Source organism: Ctenopharyngodon idella, chromosome 12, assembly GCF_019924925.1.
Source record: "Ctenopharyngodon idella isolate HZGC_01 chromosome 12, HZGC01, whole genome shotgun sequence".
NCBI classification, from domain to species: Eukaryota; Metazoa; Chordata; class Actinopteri; order Cypriniformes; family Xenocyprididae; genus Ctenopharyngodon; species Ctenopharyngodon idella.
Genome location: NC_067231.1, coordinates 10,736,084 through 10,757,511, shown reverse-complemented (window position 1 = coordinate 10,757,511; position 21,428 = coordinate 10,736,084). Strand labels below are relative to the sequence as shown.

General features: G+C 42.8%; 1 protein-coding gene across 1 annotated transcript in view; it reads left to right on the top strand.

Annotated features, from left to right (window-relative positions):
- Nucleotides 1–21,428, top strand: part of plxdc1 (plexin domain containing 1) — a 238,748-nt gene that overhangs the window by 201,644 nt on the left and 15,676 nt on the right. The window lies entirely within an intron of this gene.

Here is a 21,428-nt window from a genome sequence, read left to right as displayed (position 1 = left end):
ATTCTCTGGTTTATTTAATAATAGTACCACACACTCTATCATATTCAGTCAATTTACCAATCTTTCTGTCTTTCTTAATTTTTACTGTGACTTTAAAGTATACATGGACAATAGATGACGTAAAAGTTAATATAAATAGACTGATACTGCTTTCACGTGCTATCAGAAATTTCCTACTTTCCTACACTCACAGCTCACCTGAATCTACTGTGGACCGCAAACCAATCCAATCCAATTTAATCCAATTTTGAATTAGATATCATTTTCTTCTTCTTCTTCTTCTTCTTATTATTATTATTTATATACATTTATTCATTTAGCAGATGCTTTTCTCCAAAGCGACTTACAAATGAGAACAAAAGAAGCAATCAAATCAACATGAGTTAAACAGTATGCAAATGCTGTGTCAAGTCCCAGTCATTCCAGCAAAGTGCAAGGATTTTTTTTAGGGCTGTTAATCGATTAAAATATTTAATCGCGATTAATCGCATGATTGTCATGAGTTAACTCATGATTAATTGCAATTTAATCACACATTTTAATCTGTAATCTTTACATTATTTACGTAAACAAAACATTGAAAGCTCAACAAAACAGCTGATCATAGCTGTAAAGGCAGGCTTTTATTTCTCATCTCCATAAATATATCTAGTAGTAGAGCTAATGCAAGGGCTAGAAATCAATTGGGGTTATCCTTTGCTTTTTTATTTTTATTTTTTATTTTTTTAATTAAATGTTTGAAAAAACAATAACAATTGTTGTCATTGTGGGGTTATACTTTGCTGAAACTTCCTCATCGTCGTGGAGAGTGCAGTTCATGGTTGCATAGCAACGACAGAAGGCACGGCAGTGCAAGTGCTTTGGAAAGAAGGAGAAAGCGTTGCGGCTGCACTTTCCATGCGTTTTTAGACACAACGTGAATGGCCCCTATCTTTTGAGAAGCGGCACAGTGAGCCGCTTCTGAACCGTGCAACGGCGCGGCTGGTGTAAACACAAGCATTGACTAGAGTGGCTGCGATCGGCTCCGGTGGCTGCGTCGGAGTTTAATTAAGTGGTAAATAAGTGGTTATCCTTTGCTGAAACTTCCTCGTCATCGTGGAGAGCATGGTTCATGGTTGCATATCAACAACAGATGCCATGGGAGTGCAAGCGCTTTGGAAAGAAGGAAAAAGTGGCCCGGCTGCGCTTTCTACGCATTTTTAGATGCAACATGTGAACAGCACCTATGGCTGCATCTCCATTTCTCCAACTACTGGCTAGGCCACGGGTCAAACAGAAAACATGCGCTGCATTAAGCGCGCGTTAAAAAAATTAGTGCCGTTAAAAAGAATTTTTGTTAATGCGTTATTAAAGGATTAGTTCACTTTCCAATTAAAATTTCATGATAATTTACTCACCCCCATGTCATCCAAGATATTTATGTATTTCTTTCTTCAGTCGAAAAGAAATTAAGGTTTTTGATGAAAACATTCCAGGATTTTTCTCCATATAGTGGACTTCACTGGTCTCCAAACGATTGAAGGTAAAAATTACAGTTTCAGTGGAGCTTCAAATGGCTTTAAAGATACCAGACGAGGAATAAGGGTCTTATCTAGAGAAACGATCAGTCATTTTCTAAAAAATGTTTAAATGTACGCGTTTTATATAAACAAATGATCGCCTTCAAGTGGTTCCGCCAAAACCACACTTCCGTATTCTTCAAAAAGCTTACGCTGAATGTCCTACACCTTCCCTATTCAACTTACGGAACAAACGCGGCCCCAGTTCCGTTTTTTCCGTAAGTAGAATAGGGAAGGCATAGGACATACATTTCTTTTTGACTGAAGAAAGAAGGACATGGACATCTTAGATGACATGGGGGTGAGTAAATTATCAGGAAATTTTAATTTAAAAGTGGACTAATCCTTTAACGTGTAAATTTTGACAGCCCTATTTAAAAAAAATAAATAAATAAATAAATATATAGAAATAGAATAGAAATAGAAAATAGAAATAAAAAAGGAGAGTAGAATAATAGAATAAAATAGAAATATAAAAAAAATAAGTGCTAATATTAGTGGGTCAAGTGTTGATGAGAAAAAAAGTGTCTTTAGCAGTTTTTTGAAAATGGCTAGACTCAGCTGCTCAGATTGAGCTAGGCAGGTCATTCCACCAGGGGGGAACAGACAAGGAAAAGGTCAGTCAGAGTGATTTTGTGCCTCTTTGGGATGGCACCACAAGGCGCTGTTTACTTGCAGAATGCAAGCTTCTGGAGGGCGCATAGGTTTTAAGTAGTGAGTTTAGGTATAGTGGTGCAGACCCAGTGTTTGTCTTGTAGGCAAACATCAGAGCCTTGAATTTGATGCAAGCAGCTATTGGCAGCCAGTGTAAACTGATAAAGAGAGGTGTGACGTGCGATCTCTTCGGCTCGTTAACCCTCTGGGGTCTGAGGATTTTTGGGGCCCTGAAGAAGTTTTGACATGCCCTGACATTTGTGCTTTTTTCAGTTGCTTATAAACATATTAATGGCAAAAGTGTCATTACACTGTATTCAGCACAAACTTGGCTACCATAATATGTGAGCAACATGTATGTATGTTTGTATTTTTGAGAGAATAACGTTTATGCATGGTTATTGAAAAAAACAAAAAAATTTAAGTTACTGAAATACGGCCACAAAACAAATACTAAATATGTGTTCACAAGACTTCTGGGTATTGAAGGTTGTAGACTAGAATTTTTGCTCCAAAATGATGTAAAAATGATCCTGCCTACTCGTTCATATAAAACAATATATTGATTTAAATTTTGTAAGACACTTTTTGTCAAGAAAGACAATATGTGGGAGGTGTGAATCTTCATGAATAATGCTGTGATTCACACCTGAGAAGACAAAGACCCGCATAATGAGCCCTTTCAGTCAGGTAGGCTAAGTGAGAGGAAACTAAAAAAATCTAACTAAAACAAAGTAGGTTTTTTTTTTTTTTTTTTTTTTTTTTTTTTGTAGTTTATTCAGAATATAGTTAACAATATAAATGAGACACATTTTGAATAAATGAGGGCACATTTTGAGTATACAGTTTTACCTGGAAATAAATCCTGTTCAAAGATATAAGTGAACATCACCATAACTGGCATTGCAAGGTGTTTGGTGTTTCTTTGCACTGGAGAAGAAAAAAAAAAAAGAAGAAAAAAGAAACTTTCCTGCTTCCAGTCAGTGATCTTACCATTATATTCATTCAGAATGTCCATTGTGGGCCAATATCTGGTCACTATGATTCTCAAATCTTTGAGATAAAAGAAAAAAACCCTCTGTGTGTCACGGACAGAAGAGTAGAAGACAACAGATTGGTGAAGGTGAGAGAGTTTATTAACAAACAGCGTTGCAATGACAGATGATCAGGTGAGTAACGGAGATGTAAATTATTGTGAAGGTAAACTGAATTGATAATACTGTCCTTTTCTTGTAGGTGGATGACTCGTGGATGATGGCGGGTGCAGAGATGACTGTAACACACAGGAACGGTAGGGATACACACACGCAGACACTCCGCCAACCGAGTACGCACTGGAAGGGAGTGAGTCCAGTGGCAGGTTGACGTAGGGAGTTCTGGGTGTACTCGGCCCAACCCAGGAACTGGTTCCAGGAGTTTTGGTGGCCATGGCAGAAGGTACGCAGGAATTGGCCGATCTCCTGGATCTTCCTTTCTGTCTGCCCATTCGACTGCGGATGGTACCCAGATGAGAGGCTTACGGTCACACCTAGGAGGGCGAAGGAGGCTTTCCGCACACGTGAGATAAACTGTGGTCCACGGTCCAACACAATATCCTCGGGAATCCCATAGTACCTGAAGATGTGGTTAAACATGATTTCTGCAGTGTTCATGGCTGTGGGTAGAGAGAATCTGTCGATGACCACCAGTATACAGGTACAGTTATCAGAGGAAGGTAGATCAGTAATGAAATCTACTCCTAGGTGTGACCATGGTCTGTTGGGAACGGGCAGAGGAAGGAGTTTGCCGGATGGAAGATGGCGAGGGCTCTTCGAGATGGCGCAGTCCTTACATCCCTGCACGTACCTTCTCACATCCCTGGCCATGTTTGGCCACCAGAAGCGCTCCTTCAACAGTGAGAGGGTTTCATTGGCCCCTGGGTGGCCAGTGCCCAGAGATGTGTGGGAAGAATGGATGAGCGGAGTGCGTTGGGTTCTGTTGACATACTGTAATCCGGGGGGACAGCCCGGCGGAGTGCTGGTGGAGGCATTGGAGGCAGGAACTGAAGTCTCCAACCATTGGATGGTACTCATGATTATACCTTCAGGGAGTATGGTTTCAGGGGTTTCATTGGTCTCTTCTGGAGCATAGAGACGGGAAAGAGCGTCAGCTTTTACATTTTTGGGTACAGGGCGATAGGAAATGCAGAAATTGAAGCGGGTGAAGAATAAAGCCCATCGGGCCTGATGGGGAGTCTCTTGGCATCCCTCAAGTACTCTAAGTTCTTGTGATCTGTGAGTACGGTGAATTGATGCTTGGCGCCTTCTAACCAATGCCTCCATTCCTCAAGTGCCAACTTAATGGCTAACAGTTCTCTATTGCCAATGTCATAGTTCCTCTCCGCAGGGCTGAGTTTACGGGAGAAGAAGGCACATGGATGGAGTTTGGCTGGGCTCCCCTGCTGCTGCGAGAGCACCGCTTCTACCCCGGTATGTGAGGCATCTACCTCCACGATGAAAGGCTTCTCGGGATCTGGATGGATGAGGAGCAGTGCGCTGGTAAAGGCTTCTCGCAAAGTGTTGAATTCTTTGTTGGCCGATGGTGTCCAAGACAGAGACTTGGGCTTGTTGCTGAGTAGATTGGTAAGTGGATGGACTATGGAACTGTAGTTCTGAATAAACCTTCTGTAGAAGTTGGAGAATCCGAGAAATCTTTGGAGTTCCTTGATGGTGGATGGAATGGGCCAGTTCTTGATGGCCTCCACCTTCCCCTCGTCCATCTGGATGCCACTGCTACTGATGTTGTAGCCGAGGAACTGCACAGAAGGTTGGTGGAACAAACACTTTTCAGCTTTGAGGTACAACTGGAATTATCTCAGGCATTGGAGGACCTCCGCAACGTGGTGGTGATTTTCGGCCATGCTCCGGGAATAGATCAAGATGTCATCTATGTAGACTAGGACGGACTTGTGGAGGAATTCCCGGAGCACTTCATGGATGAAGTCCTTGAATATGGAGGGGGCGTTGACCAGGCCATACGGCATAACGAGGTACTCGTAGTGTCCTGTAGGGGTCACAAAGGTCGTCTTCCACTCGTCCCCCTCACGTATCCGGATGAGGTTGTACATGCTGCGGAGGTCCAGCTTGGTGAACACAGTGGCACCGCGGAGATGTTTCAGAGCTGCTGGGATGAGGGGAAGAGGATATCGGAACTTTACTGTGATTTTATTGAGAGCCCGGTAATCGATACAAGGCCGCAAGCCTCCATCCTTCTTGGCCAAGAAGAAGAAGCTTGAAGTAGCAGAGAAGTGGACGGACGAATGTAGCCTTGGTTTAAAGCCTCTTCTATGTACTCCTCCATGGCCTTCTGCTCTGGGATGGAAAGTGGATAGATCTTCCCATGGGGCACTGAGTCACCCGGAAGCAGATCGATGGCACAGTCCCATGGCCGGTGTGGAGGCAGCTTGGAGGCTCTCTTCGGGCAGAAAACATCACTGAAGGGGGCGTAACACGGAGGAATATCCACTGACTGCTTTTCTACTGGACTCTCTATGGAGGTGGAACACACGGGAAGAGACTCAGGAGGAGGAACAGAAGGCTGAAGTCGTTGTGGAAAACAGTCAGGAAAACCCCCACTTCAGGATTTCTCTGGTGGTCCATGAGATGATAGGGTTGTGCTGCTCCAACCATGGATGCCCTAAGATCACATCAGCGGTGGAATCCTCCAGAACCAGTAGATGAAGTTCTTCCATGTGAAGTATCCCCACGTGAAGTTTCACTGGTCCAGCACACTTATGAACAGGTTTCCGAAAGAGTGGTTTGCCAGTTACTGAATGGATCTGGTAGACTGACGGCGTTGAGGTTGTCTTGAGCTTGAGCTGACGGCAGAGGGCACCAGAGATAAAGTTGCCAGCTGACCCGGAGTTGAGGAGAGCATAGACTGGAATGGAGACATTGACAGCAGTAAGTGTTACGATTGTGGTGAGTGGCTTCATTTTCTTAATGGGAGGTATAATGGCACTCACCATGGGACGAGGTGGACGAGTGGGACATGCAGAAATCACATGTCCAGATGCACCACAATATAAGCACAATCCTCGGGTCAGCCGTCTCTGCCGTTCAGCGGAAGTTAGACGATTGTTCTCCAGTTGCATGGGTTCTGTTACTGGTTCTGGAGGGCTGATGGACTCTGGCTGACAGAGGGATGATGTGCGTAGCAGCTGGCCCTGGTGTTCTTCAAGACACGACTGCATACGATTGGCGAATCTGATGGATAGTTGGATGAATCGTTAATAATAATAATACATTTTATTTATAATGCACTTTTCTAGAACCCAAAGCGTTACAAACAAATAAAATACAAAACTACAATAAATGCAATACAAAAAGAAACTATAAATCATAAAATACTCATTACAGTACAACACAATAGAATATTACTGACAGTCCATATAAGCAATTTTAAAAAGATGCAGCTTCTTAAAACTGACTAGTGTGTGAGCATCTCTAACAGCAACGGGGAGCGCATTCCATAACCTGGGTGCAGTGACAGAGAAAGCTCTATCCCCCATAGATTTTAATCTATAGGGAGGCTGTTGAAGAGTAAGAGAATCAGCAGACCGAAGGGAACGAGAAGGCGTGTAACGAGTGACTAAGTCACAAATATAAGAAGGGGCTATTCCATGTATAGCTTTGTATGTTAATGTGAGAGTTTTAAAAACAATATGTGACTGTACAGGAAGCCAATGCAAACTATAAAGCACGCCTGTGATGTGCTGACGTGATGGAGTATATGTGAGAACACGAGCTGCTGAATTCTGGATATACTGCAGGCGTTTGATTGATTTTAGCAGGTAAGCCAATGAATAGTGCATTACAGTAGTCAATCCTGGAAGTAACAAATGCATGAATAAGCCTTTCAGCGTCAGGTGGAGTGAGGAAAGGCCTAATTCTTGCAATGTTTCTGAGGTGATGGAAAGCAGATTTTGTGTTACTCTTAATGTGAGAGTCTAGTGTCAGATGAGTGTCAAAAATCACTCCAAGGTTACGAGCCTGAGCAGATGGAAGTACTACACTGTCATCCATAATCAAATTAAGATTGCTACCCTTGTGAATAGCCGCTGGTGTGCCAATGAGTAGGACCTCTGTTTTAGAACAATTTCGTTTTAAAAAGTTATGGTGTATCCACGTTTTTATTTCCTGCACACACTCTGAAAGAATTGTTGAGGTGAGAGTAGGATCAGACTTGGAGCTGATGTAAATTTGGGTGTCATCAGCATAAAAGTGATACCCCAAACCATATTTCCTAATAATTTGTCCCAAAGGAAGCATATACACACTAAACAATATAGGACCCATGACAGATCCCTGAGGAACACCATGACAGACCTGTCCAAGTTCAGATTTGTTGTTTCCCAAGACAACAAACTAGGTACGATCAGTGAGGTAGGATTTAAACCAGTTAAGCACTGTACCAGTGATACCAAGCCATCTCTCCAGCCTATTTATCAGGATAGAATGGCACACTGTATCAAATGCAGCATCGTTCGAGCCCGATGGTATCCTCGTATGCAGTGAGATGCAGCCGCACCCTGGGATCCAGACCCTGATGATGGGTGGTGAGCAAAGCTTGTTTGTTCCATCCACTGGCAGCAGCAAGAGTCCTAAACTTGAGGGCGTAATCGTTAACAGACATCGATCCTTGTTTTAATTGATAGAGTTGCTCACCCACTGCTGAATCACCAGCAGGTCTTCCGAAAACCTCTCTGAAATGGGTGAGGAAATTCGCCAGAGACTGGGTTACTGGTCCATTCTGCGACCAGATGGTTTCTGCCCACTGTAACGCACGTCTGTTTAACTGGGAGATGATGAACGCTACCTTGGAACGATCATCAGGGTATAATTGCGGCTGCATCTCCAGGACCAGCGAGCACTGCAAGATGAAGCCGTTGCAGTCCTCCGCCGAGCCAGAGAAGGGCGCTGGTTTGGCCATGGGACTGGCATATACCGGTGGCGAAGGAATCACGGCGGTGTTTGCGGAAGTGAGAGCAGGCGCAGGAGTGGCTGGGTTTGAGGTGAGTGTTCGACGGAGGACGTCCACGAGTTCCTGAAATGGATCCGGTGAGCTCATGCTGTTTGCTGTACAGTGTTGGTCCGGTCTTCTGTCACGGACAGAAGAGTAGGAGACAACAGATTGGTGAAGGTGAGAGAGTTTATTAACAAACAGTGTTGCAATGACAGATGATCAGGTGAGTAACGGAGATGTAGATTATTGTGAAGGTAAACTGAATTGATAATACTGTCCTTTTCTTGCAGGTGGATGACTCGTGGATGATGGCGGGTGCAGAGATGACTGTAACACACAGGAACGGTAGGGATACACTCACGCAGACACTTAGCACGAAGATGAGGAAGATTGCTGGAGTGGAGTAGGTAAGTATTCTCACGATGCAGGAGCATTGGAGTATGAGTCCTTGTTTTAAACGAGACCGGACAATGAACTGAGGTGAGTACTGTGCTTAAGTGTCTGCTGTGATTGCGTGATGATGGGGATCAGGTGTGTGTATTTAGAACTCTGGTGAGGGAGTGCGCTGTAATTGGCTGATGGAAGAGCCTGGCGGGTCTGTGACACTGTGAGCATGCTGATAACAGGATCATATCAGCTATTGTATTAACATACTATTAATATCAGCTATTAATATAATGTTCACTCTTAACAGAAAACATGATTTTTGTGATCTTATGCATGCATGTATTTTTTGCACATCGTGTGAAGAAAACTTTGTATGGGCATACATTTTAAAGTACAGTACCAGTCAAAAGATTGGACACATTACTATTTATAATGTTTTTGAAAAAAGTCTCATGCTCATCAAGCCTGCTGCATTTATTTGATCATAAATACAGAAAGAAAGAAAAAAGAAAAAAAAAAACAAACAAAAAAAACAAAACAAACAAACAAACAAACAAAAAAAAAAAATAGCAATACTGTGAAATATTATTACAATTTAAAATAATGTTTTTTCTATTTTAACCCTCTGGAGTCTGAGGCTGTTTTGGGGCCCTAGAGAAGTTTTGACATGCCCTGACATTTGTGCTTTTTTCAGTTGTTCATAAACATATTAATGGAAAAGTTGTCATTACACTGTATTCAGCACGAACTAGGCTACCATGATATGTGAGCAACATGTATGTACATGTATTTTTGAAGGAATAACGTTTATACGTGGTTATTGAAAAAACAAAAAACTTAAGTCACTGAAATAAGGCCAAAAAACTAATGTTATATATGTGTTCACAAGACTTCTGGGTATTGGAGGTTGTAGACTAGAGCTTTTGCTTCAAAATGATGTAAAAATTATCCTGCCTACTCATTCATATAAAACAATATATTAATTTAAATTTTGCAAGACACTTTTTGTCAAGAAAGACAGTATGCGTGGAGGTGTGAATCTTCATGAATAATGCTGTGATTCACACCTGAGAAGACAAAGACCCGCATAATGAGCCCTTTCAGTCAGGTAGGCTATGTGAAAAAACCCTCTGTGAACATGCTGACAACAGGATTAATGTCTACTCTTGACAAAAAAACAACAACATGATTTTTGTGATCTTATGCATGCACGTATTATTGCACATCACGAGAAGAAAATTTTGTATAAGCCTATGTTAAATTACAGTACCAGTCAAAAGATTGGACGCATTACTAATGTTTTTAAAAGAAGTCTTAAATCTTATATTGACCCTCATTTCTTTGCTTAAAAGCATGCACATTTGGAGAAATATTGATGGATTCTCATATGTTTATATCAATTTTCTATACAGAGGAGTAATATTTATTCAATATATATATTGTCATCACTATTAGCGCTGGATACTGTGTTTTCAATTCATACTTGCAGCCGGAGGGCGCTCTGTGCACATTTAGTCCACAAATGTCTCAGTGAAGAACAGGCATACCATGTGACATTCTAGGAACTAACAGAGGCTTCCAGAGATCGCTAACCATGGCTATAACATGCAGATAGACACTTTTGAAGATAATAAATACACGATTGTGACGATGTATACATGTATTGCCTCAGAATTTGCGTCTGAATAGCACTCGCTCTGTGGGCGTGGCCGCATTAGCGGATAATGAGCTGACTCACGGACGTCTGACATGGCTCTCTTTTCATACAGATTACATAAACAGAGAATTTTTGTTTTCGATTTGACTTACACGATTTAAAACCTGACATTTCAACGTTTCTTTAGACATAAGTCTAATTTTTTTGTATTTAGTATTCACTAAGTTACACTTCATTTTCTGAGAACTATCAGATACCATCCTGACTTCGTTCAGAAGGAGACGACAGATCACGCATCATGTTAGTTTTCTTTATTTTGCAAAAAGCACAACATTTTGTTTTTACTCTGAGTGTACACAAATAAAAGAAGATATTCCACAGATTAAAATGGTGTATAACTCCTAATTGTATGTGCAAAATTGACAGTATTTTTAGTCTCTTTCACACTGGTAAGAAAGAAAGCAAGGTGGTATCGCTGGCGATACCTCCGACTCCAGAGTGTTAATTTACTTTTTTAAATAATAATAATGTATTTCTGTGATGCAAAGTGTCTAAACATTCATATTACCTCTATGGGATTTTATATGTTATATAGAGAGCCTAAATGTTAATGTGCAGTTTAACACATTGCTAACACATTTTATTTCAGTATTTATTACGTATTTCATTCGATTTCGCTCATCTCAGTATAGCAATATAGTTTGTGAATAGCCAGTATGGCAATTTACTAATGTAAGTTGTGTGTAATAAACGAAACTGCACGTCGATCTGTCCCATTAATTCACACTGAGACACACAAAACTTGCAGGATTCATATTTAAATAGTCTTTTTGCGGTTTAATATATTAGTTAATATATCCTCTCCAAAAAAAACTACTTTCCAAAATATACAAAATTATAACCAATTCAAATAAAACCATAACTTTACCAACAATCAAATGGGAAGAAGACCTTTCGATTGCTCCTGATACCGACTTCTGGACTCAAATTTGTAAAAATATTTATTCCATGAATAAAAACGGCAACCTTTAGCTCATACAGTATAAGACTCTTCATAGAACACACTACACTGGGGAAAGGCTGTCTAAAATGGGATTCACATAAGAAACTTTCTCGCACTGCTCACAAACTTGTCCGGACACATATATCCATGCCACATGCCACTGCCCACCCATTAAACACTTTTGGAAAGACGTCACTGAATCCCTATTCCGCCTCCTGGGCTGCCACATCCCATTATCCCCCTTACTCTGTCTACTGGGCAATCTATCAACTCTCAATCAGGAAATAACAAACAAAAGGATGCTCCTCGTAGCCTTAGCCATTGCCAAGAAAACTATCTTTTGAACTGGAAATCCTGAAACACTATTCACATAACGCATTGGAAAAATTTGCTCACAGACTACATCTCCCTAGAATATTTTTCACCTCATCACAACTGTATCGGAACCACAACACTCCAGATCAGACCTCATTCAACTATTACAAATCTGACACACTCATCCTAATTAATTATGTATTCACTTATTATTATATATATATTATATATTTATACAAGGTTTTAGTAATAATGAGTATTTTCATTATTACTATTGACATTATTGTTATTAATAATATTATCAATATCATAGAAACATTGAGCAGTAATAAGATGATATTGATGGTAATAAGATGATATTGATGGGATGATATTTTGCTTTGTATAAGGACGGTAATGGTTTAATGAATATCTTTAATAATTTAAATAATTTAATATATATATATATATATTTAAAATATATAAATATAACTAAATCAAATCTACACCCAACACACACCACACATGATTTTAATGCACCACACCCTTCTTTTAATGCACCACCTCAGCTTAGGCATACATATATATACAAATAGTAATCGTACTGTGAATTGGGAAAATAAATAAATAAATAAATAAATAAATAAACAAACATGCACACTGACACAGAAGCTAGGATAGGTGTGGTATGTGTTGGGTATGTGTCATTATTTCATTATTACATTATTATTATTACTATTGTTATTTTATCATTGTTGTTGTTATTATTATTATTATTATTATTATTATTATTATTATTACTGTTATTATTATTGATATTACTGTTGCTGTCATCACAAAATATTATCATCATCACCATCTTTAGTATTACTATTGTTATTATTATTATTATTACTGATATAAATGTTATTATTATTATTATTATTATTATTATTGATATTACTTTTGCCGTCAACACAAAATACTATCATCATCATCGTCACCATCTTTAGTATTACTATTGTTATTATTATTACTCTTATTATTATTACTGATATTAATGTTGCCGTCATCACAAAATACAAACCCGATTCCAAAAAAGTTGGGACACTGTAAAAATTGTGAATAAAAAAGGAATGCAATAATTTACAAATCTCATATACTTATATTTTATTCACAATAGAATATAGATAACATATCAAATGTTGAAAGTGAGACATTTTGAAATGTCATGCCAAATATTGGCTCATTTTGGATTTCATGAGAGCTACACATTCCAAAAAAGTTGGGACAGGTAGCAATAAGAGGCCGGAAAAGTTAAATGTACATATAAGGAACAGCTGGAGGACCAATTTGCAACTTATTAGGTCAGTTGGCAACAAGATTGGGTATAAAAAGAGCCTCTCAGAGTGGCAGTGTCTCTCAGAAGTCAAGATGGGCAGAGGATCACCAATTCCCCCAATGCTGCGGTGAAAAATAGTGGAGCAATATCAGAAAGGAGTTTCTCAGAGAAAAATTGCAAAGAGTTTGAAGTTATCATCATCTACAGTGCATAATATCATCCAAAGATTCAGAGAATCTGGAACAATTTCTGTGCATAAGGGTCAAGGCCGGAAAACCATACTGGATGCCCGTGATCTTCGGGCCCTTAGACGGCACTGCATCACATACAGGAATGCTACTGTAATGGAAATCACAACATGGGCTCAGGAATACTTCCAGAAAACATTGTCGGTGAACACAATCCACTGTGCCATTCGCCGTTGCCGGCTAAACTCTATAGGTCAAAAAAGAAGCCATATCTAAACATGATCCAGAAGCGCAGGCATTTTCTCTGGGCCAAGGCTCATTTAAAATGGACTGTGGCAAAGTGGAAAACTTTTCTGTGGTCAGACGAATCATAATTTGAAGTTCTTTTTGGAAAACTGGGACAACCCAAGTTGTTATCAGCGCTCAGTTCAGAAGCCCACATCTCTGATGGTATGGGGTTGCATGAGTGTATGTGGCATGGGCAGCTTACACATCTGGAAAGGCACCATCAATGCTGAAAGGTATATCCAAGTTCTAGAACAACATATGCTCCCATCCAGACGTCGTCTCTTTCAGGGAAGACCTTGCATTTTCCAACATGACAATGCCAGACCACATACTGCATCAATTACAACATCATGGCTGCGTAGAAGAAGAATCCGGGTACTGAAATGGCCAGCCTGCAGTCCAGATCTTTCACCCATAGAAAACATTTGGCGCATCATAAAGAGGAAGATGCGACAAAGAAGACCTAAGACAGTTGAGCAACTAGAAGCCTGTATTAGACAAGAATGGGACAACATTCCTATTCCTAAACTTGAGCAACTTGTCTCCTCAGTCCCCAGACGTTTGCAGACTGTTATAAAAAGAAGAGGGGATGCCACACAGTGGTAAACATGGCCTTGTCCCTAACTTTTTTGAGATGTGTTGATGCCATGAAATTTAAAATCAACTTATTTTTTCCCTTAAAATGATACATTTTCTCAGTTTAAACATTTGATATGTCATCTATGTTGTATTCTGAATAAAATATTGAAATTTGAAACTTCCACATCACTGCATTCCTTTTTTATTCACAATTTGTACAGTGTCCCACCTTTTTTGGAATCGGGTTTGTATTATCATCACCATCTTTAGTGTTAGTATCACTATTGTTATTATTGTTATTGTTATTATTATTGTTGTTGTTATTAATGTTATTATTATTATTATTATTATTGATATTACTATTGCCGTCAACACAAATTATCATCATCACCGTCTTTAATATTACTATCGTTATTATTATTACTGTTATTACTGTTGTTATTATTATTATTGATATTACTGTTGCCGTCATCACAAAATATTATCATTATTATTATACATGCTATTACTACTTAAATACTTCTACTATTACCTGTTGTCATTTCTGCTTATTTTTCATTGCTGTTACTATCATTGCTGTTTTATTGTTGTTTTTGTGTTTTGTGTTCACCGTATGTTGTATGTTTTGCACTAAAAAAAAAAAAAAAAAAAAAAAAACATCCTTGATCCTTGAAATGAAAGTGAAACCAGTCATGTCTTAAGGAACACAGACCCACAACAACGTAGAAATGAATATGAGGCTTTATTGATCATAGCAGGGAATGCAAACAGGCAGGTGAGTATTATAGTCAAAGCAGGATGGTAATATTGAATGAGAATACTGACACTTCTTTGTTTTGTAGATGACTGGAGGAGATCGTGGACCTGAGCCGTCGAGCACACACTTCGGTGAGTATATTGGAGTCTGGAAGGAGTCCGGGAATGGGAGAAGCTGGATACACAGACAGCCGGGAAGACGCTGGAGACACAGAGGATTGGGAGAGACGCAGGAACAATGGAGCATGGAGGTAAGTAGATCAGGTAAGTGAGTCCTACTCGAAGTTGAGACCAGTGCTGTGGTGAAGCGTGTGCTTAAATACTGCAGTGATGATGAGATGATGACGATCAGGTGCGGGTGATCAGTACTCTGGTGATTGTGACCTCTGTGATTGGGTGGTAATGGAGTCTGGCCGATATCTGACAGTACCCCTCCCGAGCGGGCCGTGGACCCCTATGTCGCGGTGGCCGATCTCTTCCACAGGGAGCTGGACGATCTGGGTGAGTCTCATGGAACGAGGTAAAGAGGGCAGTGTCTAAGATGTTTTCTCTCTGAGTCCATGAACGTTCCTCTGGTCCATAGCCCTCCCAATCCACGAGGTATTCGAGATGGCCACCACAGTGCCGGGAGTCCAAGATCTCAGGCACCGTGTACACCGCACCATCCTCCAGGATGAGTGGAAGGTGAGTTTCCTCTGTCGGGCCAGGCTCTGCGGAGGGAACAGACACAGGTGAATGGCAGGGTTTAAGAAGTGACACATGGAATGTGGGGTGAATTCTGTAATGTCCAGGTAACTGTAATTGGTAGGTGACAGGGATGATTTGCCGTGTGATGGTGAAGGGGCCAGCGTATCTGGGACTCAGCTTTTTGCAGGGCAGGCGCAGCTTGATGTCCCGTGTCAATAGCCAAACCTTCTGTCCGGTCTGATAGGTTGGTGTCTTGGCTCTTTGGGCATCAGCCTGGATCCTTTGGCTGCGCACTGCCCACTGCAGGTGGTGTCCCAGACCCTCTCACTCTCTCGGAACCAATGGTCAATGGAGGGGACGTCGGATGGTTCTCCAGACCACGGGAACAGTGGAGGCTGGTAACCGAGTACGCACTGGAAGGGAGTCAGTCCAGTGGCAGCTTGGCGGAGGGAGTTCTGCGCATACTCGGCCCAGCCTAGGAATTGGTTCCAAGAGTTCTGGTGGCCGTAGCAGAAGGTTCTCAGGAAGCGCCCAACCTCCTGAATCTTCCTCTCAGCTTGCCCATTAGACTGTGGGTGGTATCCTGACGACAGGCTGACGGTCACACCAAGGAGCTTGAAGAATGCCTTCCATACCTGGGAGATGAATTGCGGGCCTCTGTCTGACACAATGTCCTCTGGGATACTGTAGTATCGGAATACATGATTGAAGAGGAGTTCTGCTGTTGTCATGGCAGTAGGTAAGCCCTTCAGAGGAATCAAACGGCAGGATTTAGAGAATAGGTCAACAATGACTAGGATACATGTATTACCTTCCGATGGAGGTAGGTCGGTGGCAAAGTCTACTCCTAGGTGTGACCAAGGGCGCTGTGGTACAGGCAAGGGAAGAAGTTTAGCAGATGGAAGATGGCAAGGGCTTTTGGAGATGGCGCGGTCGGGGCATCCCTGAACGAACCTTCTCACATCCCTGGCCATGTTGGGCCACCAGAAGCGATCTTGCAGCAGTGAGAGGGTGTGGTTGGCCCCAAGATGGCCAGTGCCCACGGAGGAATGAGCCGAGTGTGTGAGGTTATTGCGTTAAGCTCTGGGAACATAGGTGCGGCCGGGAGGACACCCCGGCGGAGATGGCTCGGAAGCATTGGAGGAGGAGATCTGTTGGTCGAGGGACCACTGGATGGGACAGAGGGTGAGTTGGGTTGGCAAGATGGCTCAGGCTCTTCACTGCTCTCCTCCGGGGTATGGAGACGGGATAGAGCATCTGCCTTGAGGTTGGTTAGTGGAGCTGTAGTTCTGTATGAAGCGACGGTAGAAGCTTGAGTATCCCAGGAAACGTTGAAGCTCTTTGATGGTGGAAGGTGTTGGCCAGTTGCGTACCGCGTCGACCTTCCCCTCGTCCATCTGGACACCATGTTCACTGTTATAGCCGAGAAACTGGGTGGAGGATTGATGAAAGGAGCATTTCTCAGCTTTGAGGTAGAGCTGGTGTTCCCTCAGGCGTTGGAGGACCTCCGCAACGTGCTGACGATGTTTGGCCAGGCTCCGGGAGTAGATTAAGATGTCGTCAATGTAGTGATAAAGCAATAAAGGAACTCCCAGAGCACCTTGTGCATGAAGTCCTGGAATACGGAGGGGGCATTGACCAGTCCATACGGCTTAACGAGGTATTCATAGTGTCCAGTAGGGGTCACGAAGGCAGTCTTCCACTCGTCCCCCTCACGTATCCGGACGAGGTTGTACGCGCTGCGGAGGTCCAACTTAGTGAACACGGCTGCTCCATGAAGTTGTTCCAGGGCTGCTGGGACGAGGGGAAAAGGGTACTGGAAATTCACAGTGATTTTGTGCTCTGTAGTCAATGCAGGGCCGCAAGCCTCCGTCCTTCTTTGCCACGAAGAAAAAGCTCGAAGCAGCAGGGGAAGTGGAAGTGCAGATGTAACCCTGTCGAAGAGCCTCTTCTACGTACTCCTCCATGGCCTTCTGTTCAGGTAGAGAGAGAGGATAAATCTTTCTGTGGGGCACTGGCTCATCCGGAAGGAGGTTGATGGCACAGTCTCATGGCCGGTGTTGAGGCAACGACGACGCCCGTTTGGGGCAGAATACGTCAATGAAGGGGGCGTAGCATGCTGGAATCTCCATGGATTGCTGTTCAACCGGGCTCTCGATAGAGGTGGTGTTGACTAAGAGAGGTTTCACTGGATGAGGAAGACTTGGAAAGCATCTGGGAAAACAGCTATCGCCCCACGTCAGGACTTCGCCGATGTTCCAGGAGAGAACGGGGTCATGTTGCACTAGTCACGGGTGCCCTAGGATAATGCCAGCGATGGAATTTTACAGAACCAGGAAGACGATGGATTCGATCTGCAACTGTCCAATTTTCAACTGGATGGGTCCTACAGCATGGCATACATTCCTCTCAATGGGCCTCTTCTTGAGGTTGAGCAGAGGGCTTCGGAGATGAAGTTTCCAGCTGACCCAGAGTCGAGGAGGGCGTGTACTGGAAGGGAGACATTGGAGGCAGTAAGAATAACTTCAACAGTGAGTGGCTTGGTATTAACAGACACTGAATGGATGACACTCATCATAGGTCGTGGTGGACGAATGGGACAGGCTGTGATAACATGTCCCCCAGAACCGCAATACAGAAAAAAAAAAGACCTGGGTCAGCCTCCTCTGCCACTCAGACACAGTCAAGCGAGTGTTATCCAGTTGCATCGCTTCTGGTTCTGAAGAGCTGGTACTCTCTGGCTGGCGTGGACGTGGTGGTGAAGGCTGGCCCTGCAGGTCTTCCAGGCAGGGCTGCATACAACGATCGGTGCGGATGGAGAGATGGATGAATCGTTCTAGCTCGATAGCATCGTCGTATGCAGCCAGATGCAGTCAGAACCGAGGATTTAACCCTTGACGATAGGTGGTGATGAGAGAGCGCTCATTCCAACCACTGGCCGCTGCTAGGGTTCTGAACTGGAGAGCATATTCAGAAACAGACATTTTTCTTTGAGAAAGATGATACAGTTGCTCACCAACAGATGAATTGCATTCAGGAATCCCAAAGACCTCACAAATATGAGTGGTGAAATTATCTAGTGTTTGTGTCACAACACCACCTTGGTTCCAGATTGTTTGGGCCCAGTGAAGCGCTCTTCCTATCAGCAGGGTGATAATGTAGGCGATTTTGGCTCTCTCGGTGGTGAAACGGTGTGACTGCATCTCCAGGGCCAGTGAACACTGAAGGAGGAATCCGTTGCAGTAGGGCACTGGTGAGGCCACAGGACTGGATACCACAGGCGGTCAAGGAGTGACGGTGAAGGGTGATGTGGAAGTGGTACCCGAGAGTGCTCGTTTGAGAGCATCCACGACCTCTTGGAATGGTTCCGGTGCACTCATATTCAAACGGTAAGTTGGTCTGGTCATTTCAACGTTTCTTTAGACATATGTCTCATTTTTGTGTCATTAGTATTCACTAAGTTACAGTTCATTTTCTGAGAACTATCAGAATAAACTTCATTTCGAGAGAGACTGCGGCTCGCGCATCATGTTAGTTTTCTTTATTTTGCAAAAAGCACAACATATTGTTTTTAGTCTGAGTGTACACAAATAAAAGAAGACATTTCACAGATTAGAATGGTGTATAGCACTTAATTGTATGTCCAAAATTGCCGGAGTATTTTGAGTCTCTTTCACACTGATAAGAAAAAAAGCAAGGTGGTATCGCCGGCGCGACCGCCGACTCGAGAGTGTTAAAGACTACTCTTGCTGCCACATTCTGGATCAGAGTCTGGAAGGCAAATCTGCAGGAGCAATGTGGTCTGTGAAGCTTAAACTATCATCCATCACAGCTCCATGATTCCTGGAGAAGAGAAGAGAAGTGGTCCAAGCACTTTGTCCTGAGGTACTTCAGTAGCAAAATGATGCGACTTAGACACCTCACACCTCCAAGATACCCTGAAGGACCTACTTGAGAGTAAGACTTGAACCACTGGAGTGCGGTTCCCAAGATGTCCTTTGTCATGAGGGTTGACAGGAGGATCTGGTTGTTGACTGTATCAAAAGCAGCAGACAGATACAGCAAGATGAGTACTGATGTAGAGGTCTGCATTCCTGCGGCTCTCCCGCGGGAACCGCGAGACCCGATAAGATTTCTTGCTCCGCGGGATTCAATTTTGAATGAAAGGTAGATTACGGTCGGTAACTATAGAGTGCATTAGGCGGGAGCGGGCGGTCTGACAATAACCCGGTCGCTCCCGAGATGCTTTGACATCCGCGCATCTGTGCTTGAACTTGAAGTGAACAAATCTTTCTGCAGTGGTGGCTTTCACACAGTCACCAGTTCCCTGTCCTGAGAAACCTGGCAATATATGTTCTTTGCATTAGAGGTCTACGCGAGTGCACCTTCAGAGAACATTCAACCTTTGTGATCGGATTCTGGAGGAGAGACGTTCTTGTCAGTCAGCGTCATTCTGTTCTTGCGTAGATGTTAAAAAAGATTTCATTTTGCAGTATAGCTAGTAAGCCAACATTTTTTTCTCTGAAATTTTTTAGGGTGTTGACAGTATCATAGACAAATAACAAATCTTGTATATATGCAACATTTTATATTTGTTATCCCCAATCACTCTCTTTCTTTAGGGGAAGTTTAAACGCGAGATTCTGGAAACGATCTTTAGCGGGACCCCTCGGGTCGGGAAGAAAATCACTATATGCGGAGAGCGGGTGAACACAGAGTGAATTTTAGGCGGGAGCAGGTTCGTGCGGAATAGAACCATTGCAGGAGCGGGCGGGAGCGGGACGAAAAAAACAGTCCCGCGCAGACCTCTATACTGATGATTTGGAAGCTGCTTTTGCCAGTCTCAGGGCTTCAGTAACAGAGCAGAGCAGTCTCAGTTGAGTGGCCACTCTTGAAGCCAGACTGGTTGTTGTCCAGGAGGTTGTTTTGTGCGAGATAAGTAGTTGTCTTTGCAATGAATGGAAGAAGAGAGACCGGTTTGTAGTTTTCTAAAAGTTCTGGATTTAGAGTGGGTTTCTTAAGCAGTGGGGTTATCCTAGCCTCCTTAAATGCTGTGGGAAATGTACCAGTGTGAAGAGAAGTGTTAATAATGTGAGTGAGTGCAGGTACAATTGAAGAAGAGATGGCCTGAAGAAGATGAGTGGGGATAGGGTCAAGCGGACAGGTAGTAGGATGTTTGGAAAGAATGTGTTCGGAAACTTTTGCCTCCAAAGGCAGAGAGAAGGAAGGGAGAATGTGTGTGTTTGCCATTAAGATGTGTTTGTCAGTATGTGGTCTGGAGAATTGGCCGCTGATGGTTGTCATTACAAAGCTTGTGGCAAAGTCGACAGCTGTAAGAGTTGAAGTAGTAGGTGGGGAAAGAGGGCAAAGAAGAGAAGAGAAGGTTTTTAAGAGTGTGCGAGAATCAGAAGAATTGTTCATTTTATTGTGGTAGTATGTGGTTTTAGCATTGGAGACATTTGCAGAGAAGGAAGAGAGGAGTGACTGATACAAGCTAAGGTCTGAAAGATCTTTCGATTTGCGTCACTTCCTCTTTGCAGCCCTAAGTCTAGAATGATACTCACAGAGAACATCGGATAGCTAGGGTGCAGAGGGGGTGGCGCAGGCAGGTCTGGATGAAAGGGGGCAGAAATCATGTAAGCAAGATGTTAGGTTGAAGCAAAGAGTGTCAGTAACACTGTTAGTATCCAGTGATGAGAACTGATTAGGTGGAGGAAGTGTGGATGAGACCAAAGAGGATAGGCGGGAGGGGGAGAGTGAGTGTAGGTTATGCCGAAAAGTGACCTGTGGAGGAGTGTGTGTTGAGTCAGGAGTTAGGTTGAGGATAATAGTGATAAGGAAGTAGAGTCTGAGGTGTGTAGTGGAGTAACCAGTGTATTATCAGTGGAGCAGCAGCGTGTAGATGAGGTACAGTTGGTTACCTGATTTGTGGGTAGCCATAGTAGACACTCAACAAACGAGGCAAGCAGAGTGTGGAAGTCAGCAGACTGAGGTTTGTCTAGATGGATGTTGAAGTCTCCAAGTACTACCAGAGGAGTACCATCCTCAAGGA